Here is an 18677-nt window from a genome sequence, read left to right as displayed (position 1 = left end):
GAGGGCATAAAGCTATGAAAAAGTAATCCCTGTTGCATATTGCGAGCATATTCCATTTTTCTCTCACAGACTGTGTTACAGAGAGGACATCTGTGCAGAGCCTTCCTGACATGCTAGGATGCTCTCCTCCTTTGTGGTCAGTCCTTAAGAGTGGATGGAATTGCTTGGTCAGAGAGCAGGGCCCTCTGGCAGTGGGCAGGGTGTTTGCTCATACTTACTGTTTTGGTATAGTCTGTATTCTTTTTTTTGCCACTGCACAGCTTGATGGGTCTTACTTCCTGGACCAGGGATCAAACCCGTGTCCCCTGCAGTGGAAGCAAGGAGCCCTAACCACTGGACCACCAGGGAATTCCCTGTCAGTATTTTTTTATTCATATAAATTTATTTATTTTTATCTTCGGCTGCGTTGGGTCTTTGTTGCCGCGCGCGGGCTTTGTCTAGTTGCAGCAAGCGGGGACTGCTCTGATGAGGTGCGCGAGCTCTTGTTGCGGAGCATGGGCTGTAGGCGCGCAGGCTTCAGTAGTTGTGACATGCGGGCTCAGTAGTTGTGGTGCGTGGGCTTAGTTGCTCTGAGGTATTGTGGGATCTTCCCGGACCAGGGATTGAACCCATGTCCCCTGCATTGGCAGGCCGGTTCTTAACCACTGCGCCACCGGGGAAGTCCCCCCTGTCAGTATTCTTATTCTTTGCCAAAACATAGGTGAAGATGGAACTTCATTGTTTAATATGTGTTTCTACAAGTGCTACGTGTTTCAATAACAGAAAATGTCACAAAATACTGTAGCTCTGTAGCCCTTTGCACTGAAGATAAATTCTCACAGTATTGTCTCATTGTGAGTCTTTGTTTTGGTCAAATGAAAATGGAAGGAGAATGAATTCAAGAGCTACTTCAGTAGAGTCTCAGAATGGCCTTGACCCAGAGGGCAGGATGGCATGGTCCTGGGGCATTTGGTCACCCTGTTTCCTGCTGTGGTGCAGCAGGAGGCTTTTCTACTCCATTCGCGGCACAAGAAACCCCAGGCTTAGAGATTCTCAAGTGGATGGAAATGCAGATGCTTACGTTTGTTTTTTCTAAAGCTGCCTTTTGTACCTTCATATTCTACTGTTTCACTGACAAGTCTACTATTTATTACACTTAACATTAAATATTGATCAAAGACATCTATCTCATCAACCAACATTGTAATAAAAAGTAAAATGTCAAACATTTTATTTACTGCCTGGCACATAGTAGATGCCTGATAAATATTTGTTAGATGAATGGAAATTCAATTGAAGAAGCAAGACTTTTCATCTGTACTCACTGCTACTGTAAAATATTATTCTGAATACTCTAGATATTATGGGAAGTTAAGAAAATGTTAAAAGATAAACCTATAAAGAGGAGCAAAAAGTTTCATTGCTTGCTTGCAGATAATGAATTTTTAACTGGAAAACTCCAATAAAAATCAACCAAAAAATTCTCAGAACTATTGGAGCTCAGTTAGATTTTTAAATGCAAAATAAATATACAGCAATTAATAGCTTCCTTATATACCAGTAACTAGCCAGCTAGAAAAATGTAACAGGATAAGCTCTATTTCACATTAAAGACAAGAACTGTATAATATCTAAGAATAAATATATAAGAAATACATAGCATCTCTATGAAGAAAATTATTCAGCTTTACTGAGAACATAAAATAATACTTGTTTAAGTGGAGAGATACATTTGTTTTTAGATGAGAATCCATTATATTGAAAAGATGGTGGGTGTTTCTTTCCCAAATAGATTTAATGCAATTCTGCCTGGGATCAGTCTGCCTCAGTTTTCCTTTAGGGAAGGCAGGACGCAAGGTCATGAGTAGTTCTGAGCAACACACGTCTCCCACGGTTGCAAACAGGAAGCCAGGGACCAGGGACTGGGAGGTCAGCAGAAGGGTAGTCAGAGTGTGGAGGCTGCCCTGTATTTTTTGCTCCTGAACTCACCACCTCTCTGGAAACTGAGGAAGAAGACTGGGATTCTCTGCATTCTAAACTTTCATGTATTTCTTCTGTTTTTTAGAGTATCTGGCCCTCTGTAGTCCAGAAACCTTCTGTTTACCTTTTGTAGAGAATAAACCTTCAGTCTTTTGGTGGGGTGGGGTAGTGGCCCCATCAGTGAAGTAGGATCTGGAGGGATTTTTCACATTGTCCTCCTGATTTGGGTCCCAGCCTGAGCCCCTTCCACAGGCACTGGAGCCACCTGTCACATGCCTTATCTCTTTGCATGCTGGATTAGGACTCTCCTGGGGGTGTCAACTAAATTTGGAAGCTTTCCAGCTTCTAAAGTTTGGGTGTCTCTCCTCTCATTCTTTGCCCCTAGGGTTTTATGCTTAAAAAAAAATCACTGTCATTTTTGTGGGGTTTTGAGAAAGAACAGTTAAATCTACCATCTTTAGCCTTGTATATAAAATTTTAATGTCTCTTCAAGGCAGCATTGTAGATGGAGAAAACCTTTTGGGTAACTATTTAGGAATATATAAACTCAACCCTTCTTCCCACCATATTCCAAAATATATTCCAGGATTAAATGTAAAATGTAAAGCTGTAAAAGAAAAATAAGAAATTTTTTTTTGATTTTTTTTTTAAATTGAAATATAGTTGATTTACAGTGTTGTGCCAGTCTCTGCTGTACAGCAAAGTGACTCAATTTTACACATATATACATTCTTTTTTTTATAATCTTTTCTATCATGGTTTTATCACAGGATATTGAATATAGTTCCCTGTGCTATATATTAGGACTTCGTTGTTGATCCATTCTAAATGTGATAGTTTGCATCTACTAACCCCAGCCTCCCAGTCCATCCCTCTCCCTCCCCCCCCACCGTTGGCAACCACAAGTCTGTTCTCTATGTCTATGAGTCTGTTTCCGTTTTTTAGATAGGTACATTTGTGCCCTATTTTAGATTCCACATATAAGTGATAACATATGATATTTGTCTTTCTCTTTCTGACTTCACTTAGTATGATAATCTCTAGTTTCATCCATGTTGCTGCAAATGGCATTATTTCATTCTTTTTTGTGGCTGAGTAGCAGTCCATTGTATATATGTACCACATCTTTATCCATTCATCTGTCAATGGACATTTAGGTTGTTTCCATGTTTTGGCTATTGTGAATAGTGCTGCTATGAACACAGGTGTGCATGTATCTTTTTTTAAAAAAATAAATTTATTTTATTTTTGGCTGCCTTGGGTCTTCGTTGCTGCACGCGGGCTTTCTCTAGTTGCGGTGAGCAGGGGCTACTCTTCGTTGTGGTGCGTGGGCTTCTCATTGCAGTGGCTTCTCTTGCTGTGGAGCACGGGCTCTAGGTATACGGGCTTCAGTAGTTGTGGCATGTGGGCTCAATAGTTGTGGCTCGCAGGCTCTAGAGCACAGGTTCAGTAGTTGTGGCACGTGGGCTTAGTTGCTCCACAGTATGTGGGATCTTCCCAGACCAGGGCTTGAACCCGTGTCCCCCGCATTGGCAGGCGGATTCTTAACCACTGTGCCACCAGGGGAGTCCTGCATGTATCTTTTTGAATTATAGATTTGTCCAGGTATGTTCCCAGGAGTGGGATTGCTGGATCATATGGTAATTCTATTTTTATTTTTCTTAGGAACCTCCATACGGTTTTCCATAGTGGCTGTACCAACTTACATTCCCACCAACAGGTGGGAGGAGGGTTCCCTTTTCTCCGCACCCTCTCCAGCATTTGTTATTTGTAGATGTTTTAATGATGGTTATTGTGACCAGTGTGAGGTGCTACCTCATTGTAGTTTTGATTTGCATTTGTCTCATAGTGATGTCGAGCATCTTTTCATGTGCCTACTGGCCATCTGTATGTCTTCTTTGGAGAAATATCTTTTAAGGTCTTCTGCCCATTTTCGATTGGGTTGTTTGTTTTTTTGTTGTTGAGTTGTATGAGCTGTTTGTATATTTTGGAGATTAAGCCCTTGTCTGTTGCATCATTTGCAAATATTTTCTCCCATTCCATAGGTTATCTTTTCGCTTTTTTTTTAAGAATACTTATCCAGTGTCAAGGTCAGAGAAGAATGTATACCCTTAGAGGAAGAAGGCATAAAGAAAAAGACTAATACAATAAGAACAGAAAAAAATTTAATATTCTCTTATAATTACAAATTTTACCAAATAAAAAGACAAATGACAGAGGGAAATATTTTAGAAATATATAAAATGTCAGACAGAGGGACAATATCCTTAATATATAAGTAATTGTAAGAGGAGAGCACAATTAGATTGAACAGCCAGGGAGACTTTGGAGCAAGCAGCCTTGATGCTGAAACCTGGAGGAAGCACAGGGCTGGGGACATGAACTGGTCTCAGAGGTGGGAAAGCATTAGGCCCGTGCAGGTAACTGATAGCTCGAGGGTCAGAGGTGGGCAGTCTCCCTGGGACCTGTTTCAGATGCTCTTGCATGTAAAGGTTTAAGTGAGACAGTGATATGACCAAGTTTGCCTTTGAAAAGGGTCTCTCTGGCTGTATAGCAGGCAGGCGGGGGTTGGGGGTTCCATTTAAGAAGTCTCTTCAGAAGACCAAGGTATTGATCTCCAAAATGGGATGGGTTCACCCAGGAGGTGGGTGAGACACAGTCATTAAGGTCTGGGAGGAAATATTGGGACTTCTAATTATATTCATATTCAGATATTAACCACCCAGTTATACATGTGTTTAATTTAAAACGAATGTATTTATTGAGGGCATGTTCCAAAAATGTTACTGATTGAATGTGTAATCAAGAAAGTTTAGGGCTGCTGGTCTAGGCAAGATATGTGGCTGGCCTGGAGCAGAGAGGCAGCAGACGAGGTGACTAGAGGTGTATGGGTTTGAAATGTTTTGGAGTCTTGGTGTGCATTGGAAGTGGAGGTGGGGCAAGAAGGGGTATCAGGAATGACTGCTGGGGGTCTTCCACGGGCACAGGTATTTGCTGAGATGGAGAACTGGAGGGGAAGCAGATGGAAGCAGAGGGGGAGAGGGTGGAAGATCAAGCATTTGGTTTTGGACATGGTAGTTTTGATTTGCCTGTGGGACTCCACATGGAGACACTGAAGATAGCTGGGTATACAGCGCTGTACCTGGAGCTCAGTCCTTTGAGGCCTGCACGTTGTTGATCTGACCTGAGTGTTGGTCAGGGCAGACCAGGTCATGCAGCAGAACCCCTGGGTCACTGGTGTATTTCTTACCCCACTGTGTGTCTGGTGTGGCCTCTGCTTGTTGTGGTCACTGAGGATCCAGGCCAGCAGGGCCTCCAGCTCCACACACCCTCCCTCCACCTTGTGGGCCGTTGCTGCTCCTGAGGCGGAAGGGACATGGTCTCTCTGCTCACATTTCCTTAGCCAAAGCAAGTCACTTGGCCGCCCCTAACTCTAAAGGGGAAGGGGGGTGTGCCATCCTGCCCTGGGCCCAGGGAGGCACAGAGCCAGAGAGAACGGTGAGCGGCCCTGGCGACTGCCATGTATTCTGTGCAAGAGCTGATGGGCTCAGCTATTTTTAGCAGATGACAGTTGAGTAGCACTGGGCGCACAGCACAGAGCACTGTGCTCCCCTCTTCGCTGCCTTAGGGCATGTCCTGGGGGCCTAGGGCAGAACACCACTCAAGCTGAACAGGAAGGTCCTGTGACTCTGCTAGAAAATGCAAGTGTCCTGGGGACCGAAGGCCACAGAAGTGAGGTGGGTCTGCCTGTGAGCTGCCAGAGCCGGGTGGGGTCCACCCCGGAGGAGGCTGGCAGCCCCACCACAGCCCTGCACCCACTTCCCGCTTAGCTTCCCTTCTGATGCTGCATGCCACGTTACTGGCGTCATTTCTGAAGCACGAAACTACTGCTTTTAAGCACTGACGTGGTTAAAGAGTAATTGTAATTTAGGATACCAGAGCAGGAAATTAGAGCTCAGCTGGGTGGTTCGGCCAAGCAGGGCTGGACAAAGCCAGCCCAGGACAGAAGCTCTTTCAGTTCAGCTCAGTGTTCCTTCTCCATGTGCGAGACCGAGACCACGACCATGCTGAGCATTTCATGTCCTTGTTCGTTTACTCTGCACAACGGACCTTTCAGGTAGATTCCATTAGAGTGGGGGAACCGAGGCTCAGAGAGTCGGGCTGTGAGGAGTGACAGGCCATCTCTGTCTCCACTGCTATGCAGAGCCCAGGTTTGGGAGCACGGTGCCTCGCACTTTACAGGTGCTCCCGCTGGAGGGAAACACCGCAAGGGCCCCAGCTGCCTGAGGGGCTGTTTTACTGGATGGGGGCCTTGCTCTGAGTCTTCACCCAGCACTCTGTTCCCTCCCCTGGTAGAGGAATCAGGCAGGTTATTGAAACATCTAACTCGGGAACAGTAAGGTGAAAAGCAAATCACTATCAATTTGGAAATCGGAGGGGAAGCAGGTGCCATTGCTGCACCTGCCTTCTCACACATTTTCCCAGAACTGCAGCCCTTCTGCCTGTCTGGGCGCATCTGAGGGTTGCTCACTGGGGCTCGTGGAGGTGGAGTCGGTCCCCAGGTTGGTTCCTGAAGGGCTCCAGTCCTGATGCTAGAGAGGTGGACACGTCCACAGCAGCAGTGGGTATGCTGGCTGAGGTCACATGTCCAGGAAAGAGAGGGTGGCCAGTTCCCAACAGTTTTAAACCATTGGGTGTCGGAGCAGCTCATGGGAAATGGCTGTTTGGAAGCTGATAGGCTTAGTTGCATAGAGAATCTTGCAAGCACTGAGCATTTATTGCCTAAGGGAAGTCTGAGGGCTTGTGCCCCTGCAGAGGGCCTGTGGGGAATGAAGCCTCCACAGCGTCAGGTGCTGGGAGCAGGCAGACCAGCAGGAGTTACTGTGGGGGCCTGGCCTTAGGTATCATTTCTCCTGTTCAGTTTGGCAGGTGCTGTTTGACTGGAACACACTAAGGTATACTTTTGTTTTTCATCTCCGTAGTGCAGGAACTACATTGATATAAACAAGTTCATTCACTGAAGTTTTCCTCAGTAAAGAACATCTTTTGGGCTTCCTTGGTTCCTAGATTTGGCTTCTGTTCTTTCAAGAAAGGTCTCTCTCTCTCTCTCTTTTTTTTAAATTTAATTTTATTTATTTGGTTGCACTGGGTCTTAGTTGCAGCAGGCGGGCTCCTTAGTTGTGACTTGCCAGCTCCATGTTTGTGGCATGCGAACTCTTGGTTGCGGCGTGCATGTGGGATCTAGTTCCCTGACCAGGGATTGAACCCACCTCCCTGCTTTGGGAGTGCAGAGTATTAACCACTGCACCACCAGGGAAGTCCCAAGAAAGGCCTCTCTTTATCTACCCATCAGTGCTTCATATTATTGCCCTAGTTTCACAGCTCAAAGTGGGGAAAAAGAAGACAGCCTCCTTAAAGTATAAATGACAACTTTCATTTGGTGGCATGCAATGAAAGATCTTTAAAAATATATACCTTTTCAGTTTGCTCAAAGAAAGGGTTTTGCTCTTTTGGCAGGAAATGGTTAAAAAAAATTTTTTTTTTAATGACAGCTCCATCCACAGGAAGTTTTCTTAGGCTGAGCTCAGAGACACAGCCTTTCTCATTAAACATGATGAGTGCAGCCTCATTCTTATTTTCTGTCTTGACCTTAAAATGGGGACAGGGCTTTGTTGTTTAAAATCTTCATTTGTTATCTGCCTGTTTTCCTTTGTTAGCAGAGAATGAGAGTGAACCCCTGTTAGTCTTGATGTCCTGCATGAACTGTTTTCCACCTGCGGATTGACAGAGTATCCGACAGGGTTCACTTCTTAACACCTGCTGGTTCCATATAATACAGAATTTCCAGCTCTAGCCCCGCAGAGGACACGGTAGTGTTTGTATGAGGTGGGGGCCTTTGGGAATGATGGTCCTGTTATTTTTCCCATTTCCTGTTCCAAAGAGAGACTTTGACAGCTCAAACCTCTTACAAAGAAATAATGCTTCCATTGTTCAAAGCAGTTTAATTATGTTTGAGTATCTCTTTAGAAGGCACGGAAGGAGAAGAAAAAGAGAGGTAGGAAAGGGAAAGCCCAGGTCAGATAAGCGAGCAGACAGAGAAGCGATGGGGCCAGTTTCTTGGTCTGAACTGCTGGAGGGGGTGTGAAGACTGTCGTTCTGAGAAGATGGGATGGATGGCCAAGAGCTGAGCAGACCAGACAAGTTCATTTTTCTTCTAGTGTAACCTTTATTAATTTTTTCTGACAGTACAGTCCTGTCTTGCATAGGACTTTGCGGACTCAGTAGTTTGGCTTGCTGGATTTGGTTTGGTGTTGTCATGTTCCCCAGGTCGCTTGGGATCCTGTGTGTCTCTGTGAATGGTCTGACCCAAGAACGTCTTTGTCTTGGACATCAGGAAAGATGGCCTGCGTTCAGTTCCACATGGACCGTGTGCTCATACACGAGCCTCAGTTTCTCATCTGGAACCTGGGACTTACATACAACATTTTAGCCCAGAAGGCATGAGGCCTGGCAGTTGATGCCAAGAAGTCAGCCATAAGTGTGAATGAACTTCTGTGGAAGGACCTGTTTTGGCACCAGAGCTGAGGTCAGTTGCAGGAGAGTCCTCCCACTGTGGGAGCCAGTAGGTGTCTCCTTCACTGCCGTTCCTGCCTCCCATCCTGCTTCTGGGACAGCATGCACCCCTGTGTCTGGCTTCCACCTCCCACAGTGGTGAACTGGCACTGCAGGTAGGAGCAGTCCTTAGGGCCAAATTCTGGTTATTGGTTTTTTGCTTACTGCCAGATAGTTTCCTGCTTCATTGAGCTTATTTGATCTGTCGAGGCCAAAAACTCCTTTTTGTTTGTTTGCTTATGAAAGTGGTTTAAGTCTTAAAATTAGAACCTTCAGGTCTTGTCCTGAGAGACTGAAGGGCTCCTTTGGCCACTCTAGGGTGGCTTCCTTTGTCCCCAGTTCTCTGTCCCTCCTAGTTTGTTTTTTTTTGGTTTGTTTTTTTTTTTGCGGTACGCGGACCTCTCACTGTTGTGGCCTCTCCTGTTGCAGAGCACAGGCTCCGGACGCGCAAGCTCAGCGGCCATGGCTCACGGGCCCAGCCACTCCGCGGCAGGTGGGATCTTCCCGGACCGGGGCACGAACCCGTGTCCCCTGCATCGGCAGGTGGACTCTCAACCACTGCGCTACTAGGGAAGCCCCCTCCTAGGTTTCTGCAGAGACTCTCAGGAAGGATTCAGGCGTGCTCAGCACCCTTACTGGCCTGTTCCAACCCCAGGGGAAGGGAGATGCCATACAAAACTCTGAAGTGCGGGTGGTGGCACCTTAATGATCATGGGCATTGAGTCTGGCTCGGCAGGGACAGAGGGAAAGGCCGTGAAGGTGAAGTAAGTGGCAGTGTCGCAGGAAAGAAAGTGGGGCCAGAGAGGATGGTCATGTCCCAGGTCTCAGGTGAGTTCCTGGGACGGGGGATGGCCACTGAGTGTGGGTTCTTGGCTTTGCGCAGGAAAGAATTCAAGAGTGAGCCATAGTAAAGTAATAAGAAAGTTTATTCGGGGACTTCCCTGGTGGCGCAGTGGTTAAGAATCTGCCTGCCAATGCAGGGGACATGGGTTTGAGCCCTGGTCTGGGAATATCCCACGTGCCGCGGAGCAACTAAGCCCGTGTGCCATAACTACTAAGCCTGCACTCTAGAGCCCACAGGCCACAACTACTGAGCCCACATGCCACAACTACTGAAGCCCGTGCACCTAGAGCCTGTGCTCTGCAACAAGAGAAGCCACCTCAATGAGAAGCCTATGTACCGCAACAAAGAGTAGCCCCTGCTCGCCGCAACTAGAGAAGAATCCGTGCGCAGCAACAAAGATCCAATGTAGCCAAAAATAAATAAACTAATTAATTTTTTAAAAAAGGAAGTTTATTCAGGGAGATACACACTCCATAGACAGAGTGTAAGCCATCTCAGAAGGTGAGAGGCACCAGGGTACGGGGTTGTCAGTTTTTATAGGGGTGGGTAATTTCATAGGCTAATGAGTGGGAGGAGTATTACAACTATTTTGGGGAAAGGATGGGAATTTCCAGGAATTGGGCCACTGTCCACTTTGTGACCTTTATGGTTGGCCTTGGAACTGTCATGGCGCCTGTGGATGTGTTATTTAGCATGTTGTATTACAGTGAGCCTATACTGAGGCTCAAGGTCTAGTGGAAGTCAACTCGTCCACCATCTTGGAGCTGGTTGGTTCTAACCAGTTTATGTTGTGTCCTTGATGGCTGTCATTCTTTTAAAGGTTATGCCCTGCCCCCTTCCTGTCTCAGCAAGTGCTGAGGTGCTCAGGGGCTGCTGGGTGGGCAGGCAGCTGTGGTCTCCTCAAGTCATACTTCAGACCAATAAAACTAGAATTTCTGGGCTTCCCTGGTGGCGCAGTGGTTGAGAGTCCGCCTGCCAATGCAGGGGATGCGGGTTTGTGCCCCAGTTTGGGAAGATCCCACATGCCGCGGAGCGGCTGCGCCTGTGAGCCATGGCCGCTGAGCCTGCGCGTCCGGAGCCTGTGCTCCGCGGCGGGAGAGGCCACAACAGTGAGAGGCCCGCATACCGCAAACAAAAAACAAAAAACAAAAAAAAACCAAAAAAAACACTAGAATTTCTTTTTTTTCTTTCTTTAGTTTTATTATTATTTTTTCTTTTTCTTTTTTTGGCCACGCTGCACGGCATTCAGGACCTTAGTTTCCTGACCAGGGAGCAAACCCATGCCTCCTGCAGTGGACCGCCAGGGAATTTCCAAAACTAGAATTTCTGAAGCAAGTTCCAGGCATTGATATTTTGTAAATTTCTCCAAAGATTCTAATACACAACCAAGTGACTGTCAACCAGAGTAACTTTCAGTGTAGATGCTTGGTTGAAGACACAAACTATGAAATAGAAAAAAACTGTGGAACTCAAGTGTAGTTGGAGCCCAGAGAAATTGGTGGTGGTTCTGATAATTTTCTGCATTAATGATCATGGGGCAGTAATTCTTTGATCAAACATTCACTGAGCACAAACTGTAGGCGTGGCATTGACTTAGCTACCACAGAGACAAAGGTGAAAGACGGGGTCCCTGCTGGAAGGACTTCATCTGTTGGAGAAAGATGGCCAGACCCGATGATTGTGCTGCTGAGAGAAAAACTTTTCCAGCATAAATTTACATCTGAAGTAATTGACAGTAGACAGATTAACAGGAAAAAAGTTTATTACCCATGTGGGAGTGCTCTGTAAGGAGAGCAGCTACCCAAACAGCCAGAGGGAAAGGGTTTATATTGCCAGTTTCATAAAGGGGAGGGGCAGGACTGAGGCTTGTTGATATAGTGTTTTTGGATGTCCTGTGCCCAAGGTCAGTCACCTCCCTGACTGGAGACCTCCCCAAGGGCAGTTTGTGGCAGCTACTCTTCTAGAGCTCTGCCTTAGGCAGAGGAGGGAATTTCCAATGAGATTTCTTTCTGCATCTATTAGAAATCAGATGTTTTCATTTTGAAGTAATTTTGACCATTTCTTTTGGGTTGTCAGTCCCCACATTCCCCCAGTTGAAACTTCCCAAGAAGTTTCACAAGCAAGGAGCTGGTTGATTGCTGCAGAGAGAAGACTCAGCTGAGAAGGTGAGAAGTAGGCAATCTGCAGTAGGAAAGAAGACCTTGGGTTAGAACAAGCAAACAAAAAGAAAAACAAAGATTAATGGTTGGAGCAGATTCTAAACCCATTTTCTGAGTCCAGAGGGCAGTCAGTTGAGAAGATATTTAAACGTTGAGTTTGAAGCATTTTTAGGTTGTGGAGGGAGGATGGCAATAAGATGGATTTCCTGGTTTGCAGTTTGAATGTCTTTGGTAATGGCATCCCACACGTGATCTGCTGTGGTGAAGCCTCGAAAAGGTTTACATCAAGTTGACCAGCTTCATCTGGAAGGACTTTTCTGATCCTCAGGGAAGGGGAAACTGCACAACAGCCTGGAGTCCCATTGAGGAACTGGGCAGTCAGAGGGTGTGAAGAAAATTAGAAATGTTAACTTGGAGGGTTGTAACCAGGCATTGAAGGAAACCCAAAGAATTGAGAATTTGGTGAAGACTGATAAAATGTACAAGAGGGCAGGATCTAGACCAGTTTACAGATAGATAATAAAACCTCAGAGATAATGAACAGGACTAGAAATCTGAATAACCCACAAGGGTGTGTTACAGTTTTCTGTTGAAACATAAAATTTCTCTCCACAGTCGTGTCCTTCTTTGATCAGAGATACTCAAAGTAAGATTATTTTTCTTTATTAAAAAAAAAAAGATTTGGCCTAATCATTTACATAAGTGCAGCAAGCATGCCAGTTGACCACACAGGCCTCTTAAAAGTTTGCTTTGCTGGAACATTTTATAAGAATCTCAGACTTTTAAAAGTCTTTCGAAGCTAGGAAGCCAAGTCAAGAACTGCAGTACCTACAGATTTGGATGAATTCCTATCTTCCTGAAGTCCTTAAAATATCCTACAGTTTTGGGGCCTGCCAGGAAGTGACCTGTAAGTAAGGCTGGGAGCTATGTAAATTAGGTACCAGGCCTATTTTTCTAAGAGGTGTTTGTAAACATTGGTTCCATAAAGTCAGCCTTAGTTCCTTAAAGCTGTCTGGTCGTATACAATTCTATGAACCATTTTAAAATATGCCATTCCAGTCAAAGCCTTGGTTATATAATCAGTGTTTCCAATTGTGTTCTGCACAAGGAAGACGGATTCTTGCTGAAGTTATGCAAGTAACCACATTGCCATGAAAATAAGAATAGTCAGAGTCTCTGAATTCTGGAGGGATCAGGTAGGGGGAAAAAGATAAATGTTTGTTACCGAAGTTAGTGTGCCCAATGCACAATGAGGCCAAACAAACCAGCACATCAGAGTTTGGAGCAGAGAAAGGTTTATTGCAGGGCCAAGCAAGGAGAACCGGTGGCTCATGCTCAAAGACCCCTGATGGCTTTGGTGGAAAAGTTTTTATAGGCAAAATTTGGGGTGAGGGCTGCAGGGTGTGTAACTTTCTTCTGATTGGTTGGTGGTGAGGTATTACGATGGTGCTACGGGAATCTTGTGCTCAGCCTGAAATTACCATCCTCCGCCTGGATGGGGACCTTAGTTCCTGCAGAAGACACTCAAAGATATTGTTTTGTATATCCCTTGAGGAGGAACCAGGACCCTGCCCCAAGTGTGCACTGTTGTTCTTGACTGCCCCTCCCTTGTTTCTCATTGCCTCCCTTCCCCAATTAGCAACTGTTTGAATCTGCCTTTTGGAAATCAGGGAAGGTCAAGGAGGCTGAGTGAAGCCTATCTCCTAGAAACAGGGGTTGCAGAAGGGCTTTTGTGCCCAGGAGGGTCCCACAGAGTCCTGCTTGGTTTCAGCTATTGTTGAAAAATCCATTCATAAAACTTTTATATCACGTCAGCCTGATACACTGGTTCTTTTATATTTATTTATTTATTGACTGATTGATTGATTGCCACGTTGGGTCTTCGTTTTTGCTCGTGGGCTTTCTCTGGTTGCAGCGAGTGGGGACTACTCTTCGTTGTGGTGCATGAGCTTCTCATTGCGATGGCTTCTCTTGCTGTGGAGCACGGGCTCTAGGCGCGCGGGCTTCAGTAGTTGTTGCTTGCGGGCTCTAGAGCACAGGCTTAGTAGTTGTGGCCCACAGGCTTAGTTGGTCCGCGGCATGTGGGATCTTCCTGGACCAGGGATTGAACCCATGTCCCCTGCACTGGCAGGCAGATTCTTAACCACTTCGCCACCAGGGAAGTCCGATACACTGATTCTTAACAGTTATACTGGGATTGTTTCATGAATGCTGTAAGCTAGCCATCATCAAGTTATTTCCCTGTTTATTATTTTTATAACACGTGTGTTAGACAAGTTTCAAAAAAAATCACAGAATAAAAACCTTAGTTAAATATGTGGGTTTTGTTTTATTGCTGCACTTGATATACATGAAATAATGGATTTCAAGCAATTTTACTGCATATCTACTTGTACTTTTATTCTTAGGTTGAGTTTGTAATTTTTATAATCTTAATAATCTAGTAGATTATATTAGGTTGTTATTCTACCTGGGTTTATTAGTCAAATAATGTGTGCTCATATTATACTTAACGCTGATAACTCAGAGTGAAACCATGCACTTCAGGTGGGACTTGAACCCACATGCCGGGAGTTGAACCTGGTCAAAACCCACTGTCTTTTAATTGAGGTCACACAGCTGGTCTCAGGACTCATGAAGCTCAGGTTCTTTATGTCTTGTCGACTGAGAGACACAGTGATAGGTAGAAGTGGATTTATTTAGAGAGAAACACACTCCACAGAGTGTGGACCATCTCAGAAGGTGAGAGTCCCCAAAATATGGTGTGGTTAGTTTTTATGGGCTGGGTAAATTTCATAGGCTAATGAGCAGGATTATTCCAGCTATTTCAGGGGAAGGGGCAGGGATTTCTAGGAATTGGGCCACCGCTCGCTTTTGGCCTTTTTTGGTTGGCCTCAGAACTGTCATGGCACTGGTGGGTACGTCATTTAGCGAATGCATTACAATTAGCATATAATGAGGCTCGAGGTCTACTGGAAGTCGAATCTTCCACCATCTTGGATCTAGTTGGTTCTAACCAGTTTTTGTCTTGTTCTTTGGCTGTGTCACTCTTTTAAAGGTTGTGCCCTGCCCCCTTCCCTCCTGTTTCAAGAGGACAACTGCTTTTATTAAACTGACACCACTAAACTGGTTTTATTTATACATGAGCTTGAAAAATATTTGGGTTCTTATACTTCTGGGAGTTTTAGGAATATTTAACTTGTCACTTATTTCTCTTTAAGCCAATTGGAACAGAGCTCCTTAAGGGGGTTTTATAAATTAATTTGGTAATACCATCCAGGGCTAGGAAAACATCACAAATACAGTGGACCCTTGAACAACACGAGTTTGAACTATGCAGGCAGGTCCACTCATAAACAGATTTTTTTTCACCAAAGACGTACCACAGTACCACATGATCCATGGTTGGTTGAATCCACAGAAGCAGAACTGCAAAAATGGAGGGCCAACTTTAAGTTATACTCAGATTTTCAATTGCGTGGAGGGTTGGCACCCCTAACCCCTTCGCTGTTCAAGGGTCAGCTGTAGCTTACATATGTACATACATACACAAACATATGTCCATACATATGTAAACAGTCAGATACAAAGAGAGATCTTACTGCACTCGTCCTGACAGCTGAGCCACCAGTCAGCATAATCACAGTCACACAAAACTCAGCAGCTTATGTAACGTAAGAGTTGGTTCTCGTCTTTGCCCTGCTTTATTTATCTTTTTATCTGAATTTAGTTTTGGGGAAATGGAACAATTTAAGGTACCTGCTCAAGATGAGGACTAATGCTTTTTTACTATATTTGACTTTTAAGATTTTCATTTCCCATGATATGTAATCCTGTGGAGGCAATGGACTGAATTTCAGGTGAGGGACTTTTTGAGAATACCAAGCAGCAGTCTGGGTGTTTCCACAGCCCAGCTGCGTGGGTAAAACACCTGACCTATTTCCAATATGTCATTTTTCCTTTTCATCCTCAGGTAGAGGCTGTGTGGAGTCCCTGAGTCCCTTAACAGCCCCCCATGTAGGCAGGGGCCTAAAGCTCTAGTGGCTGTAGGGAGGTGGGGCTGGGGTGGGAAGGAAAAGGCCTGGCAGGGTGGACAGAAGGAGCCGGTAGAAAGGTCAGGCACGCGTACAGCCCTCTCTGGGATGCCTTCTGAGGAGACGGCTTGGGATTTCCAGACAGAAAGTAGAGTTAGGGGATCAGGGGATGAAAAATTACTGAGGAGATATCAAGGGTGGAGGGACTCTTGCTAAAGGCAGGTCAAGGGTTTAGACATCAAAGGTGGGGGGATGAGGGACTTGATCAGATATCAAGGTGGGGGATGGCTTAGCAGGATTCTTGCTAAAGGCAGGTCAAGGTCAAGGCAAGAGGGCTCAGTTCTTGGTAAAAGCTGAGAAAGTGAATGTCTAATGACTGCATCAAAATTTTACAAGTCAGGTGGTGTCAAATTCTTAGCTGTCAACAAAAATGAAAAAGGGCTTATTTGAGTTTTTTTACTGTGTGATTTTGAGCATGTAACCCTGAAGAAGTGGTGATACTAGTAAACTTCCACTCCCTTTTACTGATGTGAACAAGTTCTCAATACTTATATGTTTAAAAACCAAAAACAGAAATAGAATTAATGCTAACCCCCCCACTTTTTTCTATCAATAAGTAATATATAGAGAGAGACATGATGCATTTGGGAAAGTAGTGGAATCCATCTCATTTAAAGATGTATTTTCAATAAAAGTTTACTTTTCGGGTCTTCCCTGGTGGCGCAGTGGTTGAGGGTCTGCCTGCTAATGCAGGGGACGCGGGTTCGTGCCCCGGTCCGGGAGGATCCCGCGTGCCGTGGAGCGGCTGGGCTGCTGAGCCTGCGTGTCCAGAGCCTGTGCTCCGCAACGGGAGAGGCCACAGCAGTGAGAGGCCCGCGTACCGCTAAAAAAAAAAAAAAAAAAAAAGTTCACTTTTCATGCTTAATAATAATTTACCGAAAATATAACATATTTGTCATTTTGATTAATGTGTATGATAATAATTATAATAACTCAATCCGGAAGAAAATGATTTTAATGTAGAAGATCCTTATTGCTACAGGTAGATACATTTTTTTCATTTCTATTTATATATATATTTTTTGTTCAAGAGGAATATGACAGCTAGTAAGTGGTAGATTGGATGCTGGACCAGATCATTTGACTTCAGAGCCGGCACCTTAACCACTACATCGTATGCCTTTCCTCAGTGAATGGGTAGACTGTACATGGAATTTAAGATGCCCTTTTAAACTTCTCCTGCATCATCTAGGTAACTCCTGTATTCCTGACTTAATGTTTCCACCAGTGGCCCTTTCCCTGGAAGCCCAGACTAGGTCAGGTCACCCTGCACCAGATGCCTCTCTCACAGCCCTTTGTCCGCCCCGCTGAGCTGAGAGCACAGCAGAGACGCAGATAGCATCCTCTGCTGCCCTTATTGTCCACTGCCCCAGGAGTGCCCAGTGCTCAGTAACGACTGGTGGCTGAGCCAGGTGAATGAGTGAAAGGATTACATCGTCAGATATGCATATTTGTCATCAGCTTTATTGAGGTATTATTTACATCAGCTTTGTTGAAGTATTATTTACATGCGATAAAATTTACCAACATATACATTCATGTGTCCACAACCACAGTCCAGATAAAGAACATTTCTATCACTGCAAAAGTTGCCTCGTGCCCCTTGCAATCTCTTTCCTCTACTCCCAGCTTCTGAGGTCACTGTTCTGCATTTCTGTCTCTGTAGTTTTGCTTTTTCTGGAATTTCAGACAAATGGGATTATACAGCATGTAGTCTTTTGTGTCTGTCTTATTTAACTTAGCCTAATGCTTTTTTTAAAAAATTTTATTTATTTTTATAAATTTATTTATTTATTTTTGGCTGCATTTGCTCTTCATTGCTGTACGCGGGCTTTCTCTAGTTGCGGCGCGTGGGCTTCTCATTGCGGTGGCTTCTCTTGTTGCGGAGCACAGGCTAGGTGCGCGGGCTTCAGTAGTTGTGGCACATGGGCTCTAGAGCGCAGGCTCAGTAGTTGTGGTGCATGGGCTTAATTGCTCTGTGGCACGTGAGATCTTCCCCGACCAGTGCTCGAACCCGTGTCTCCTGCATTGGCAGGAGGATTCTAAACCACTGTGCCACCAAGGAAGCCCCTAGCCTAATGCATTTAGATCCTTCTGTTGTATTGTTGCATGTGTCAGCAGTTCAAGGTATATTTTTTTAAACCACCTTACTTTTTTTCGAAATAGTCCAGAAATAAGTAACTAAACCCATTGAGGTTGAGACTTGATATGCTCAGATAAGCAGCAGTTTCCATGTGTGCTTGGGGCTCATGGGGTCCCCAGAACCCTTCAGCATGTCCGTGAGGTCAGAGAGATTTCATGGTAACACTGAGATGCTGTTTGCCATTTTCACTTTCATTCTCTCATGGGGTTTCGGGAGCTTTCCAGATGCTGCGTGACGTGTGGGATTGCAGCAGATTGAATGCAGAAGCAGATACGAGAACCCATCTGTCTTCTGTTAAGCTGTCTGACTTAAAGAAATTTGTAAAAATCTCCTCACTAAAATTTTTCGTTTTGGAAAATATAATCATTTTTTATAACATGTTAATTATATTTATTGTTGTTTATTGTTATTAGATGACTTAATAGATATTTAAAATTTTTCTTTAATTTCTCATAAAACAAAGAGTAATACACACAAATCATATGAACAGAAGCTCTTTTGGGCCCTCAATTTTTCAGTTGTAGAGAGGCCCTTAGTCCAAGAAGTTTGAGACTCTCTGGGCTAGGGACATTTTTTAACAGGGGATCAGGAACAGGATGAGGAAGTCTTGGAGCTGGTTGTGGATTAGAAGAGTCTTGAGACCTGGGGTGATGACTTGGCCCGAGGTGCCTGGAAAAGGGGCCTCTGGAGGGTATGCGGGCAGAAATATGAGAACATGCAGTGATGGCCAGAGCCTTCCGGCCAGCTGCCTCCCGGGACCTGGTGTGGCAGGTTCTGTCGCATACGTGCTTCCTCTGATGGGTAGCCCACGCTTGCTTGCAGGAGGGCAGTCAGAGGCTCAGAGGCAGCCACTCTCCTGAGGTGAA

At 45.0% G+C, this 18677-nt stretch overlaps 1 protein-coding gene across 4 annotated transcripts in view; it reads left to right on the top strand.

Moving 5' to 3' along the window:
* Positions 1 to 18677, top strand: part of ABHD12 (abhydrolase domain containing 12, lysophospholipase) — a 70485-nt gene that overhangs the window by 28940 nt on the left and 22868 nt on the right. The gene's annotated exons all lie outside the window — the stretch shown is intronic.

Source organism: Aethalodelphis obliquidens, unplaced genomic scaffold, assembly GCF_003676395.1.
Source record: "Aethalodelphis obliquidens isolate GAN/ISIS:26980383/991018 unplaced genomic scaffold, ASM367639v1 scaffold18, whole genome shotgun sequence".
Classification (NCBI taxonomy): domain Eukaryota; kingdom Metazoa; phylum Chordata; class Mammalia; order Artiodactyla; family Delphinidae; genus Aethalodelphis; species Aethalodelphis obliquidens.
Note: the sequence above shows the minus strand (reverse complement) of the source record. Positions and strands in the feature narration are given on the sequence as shown.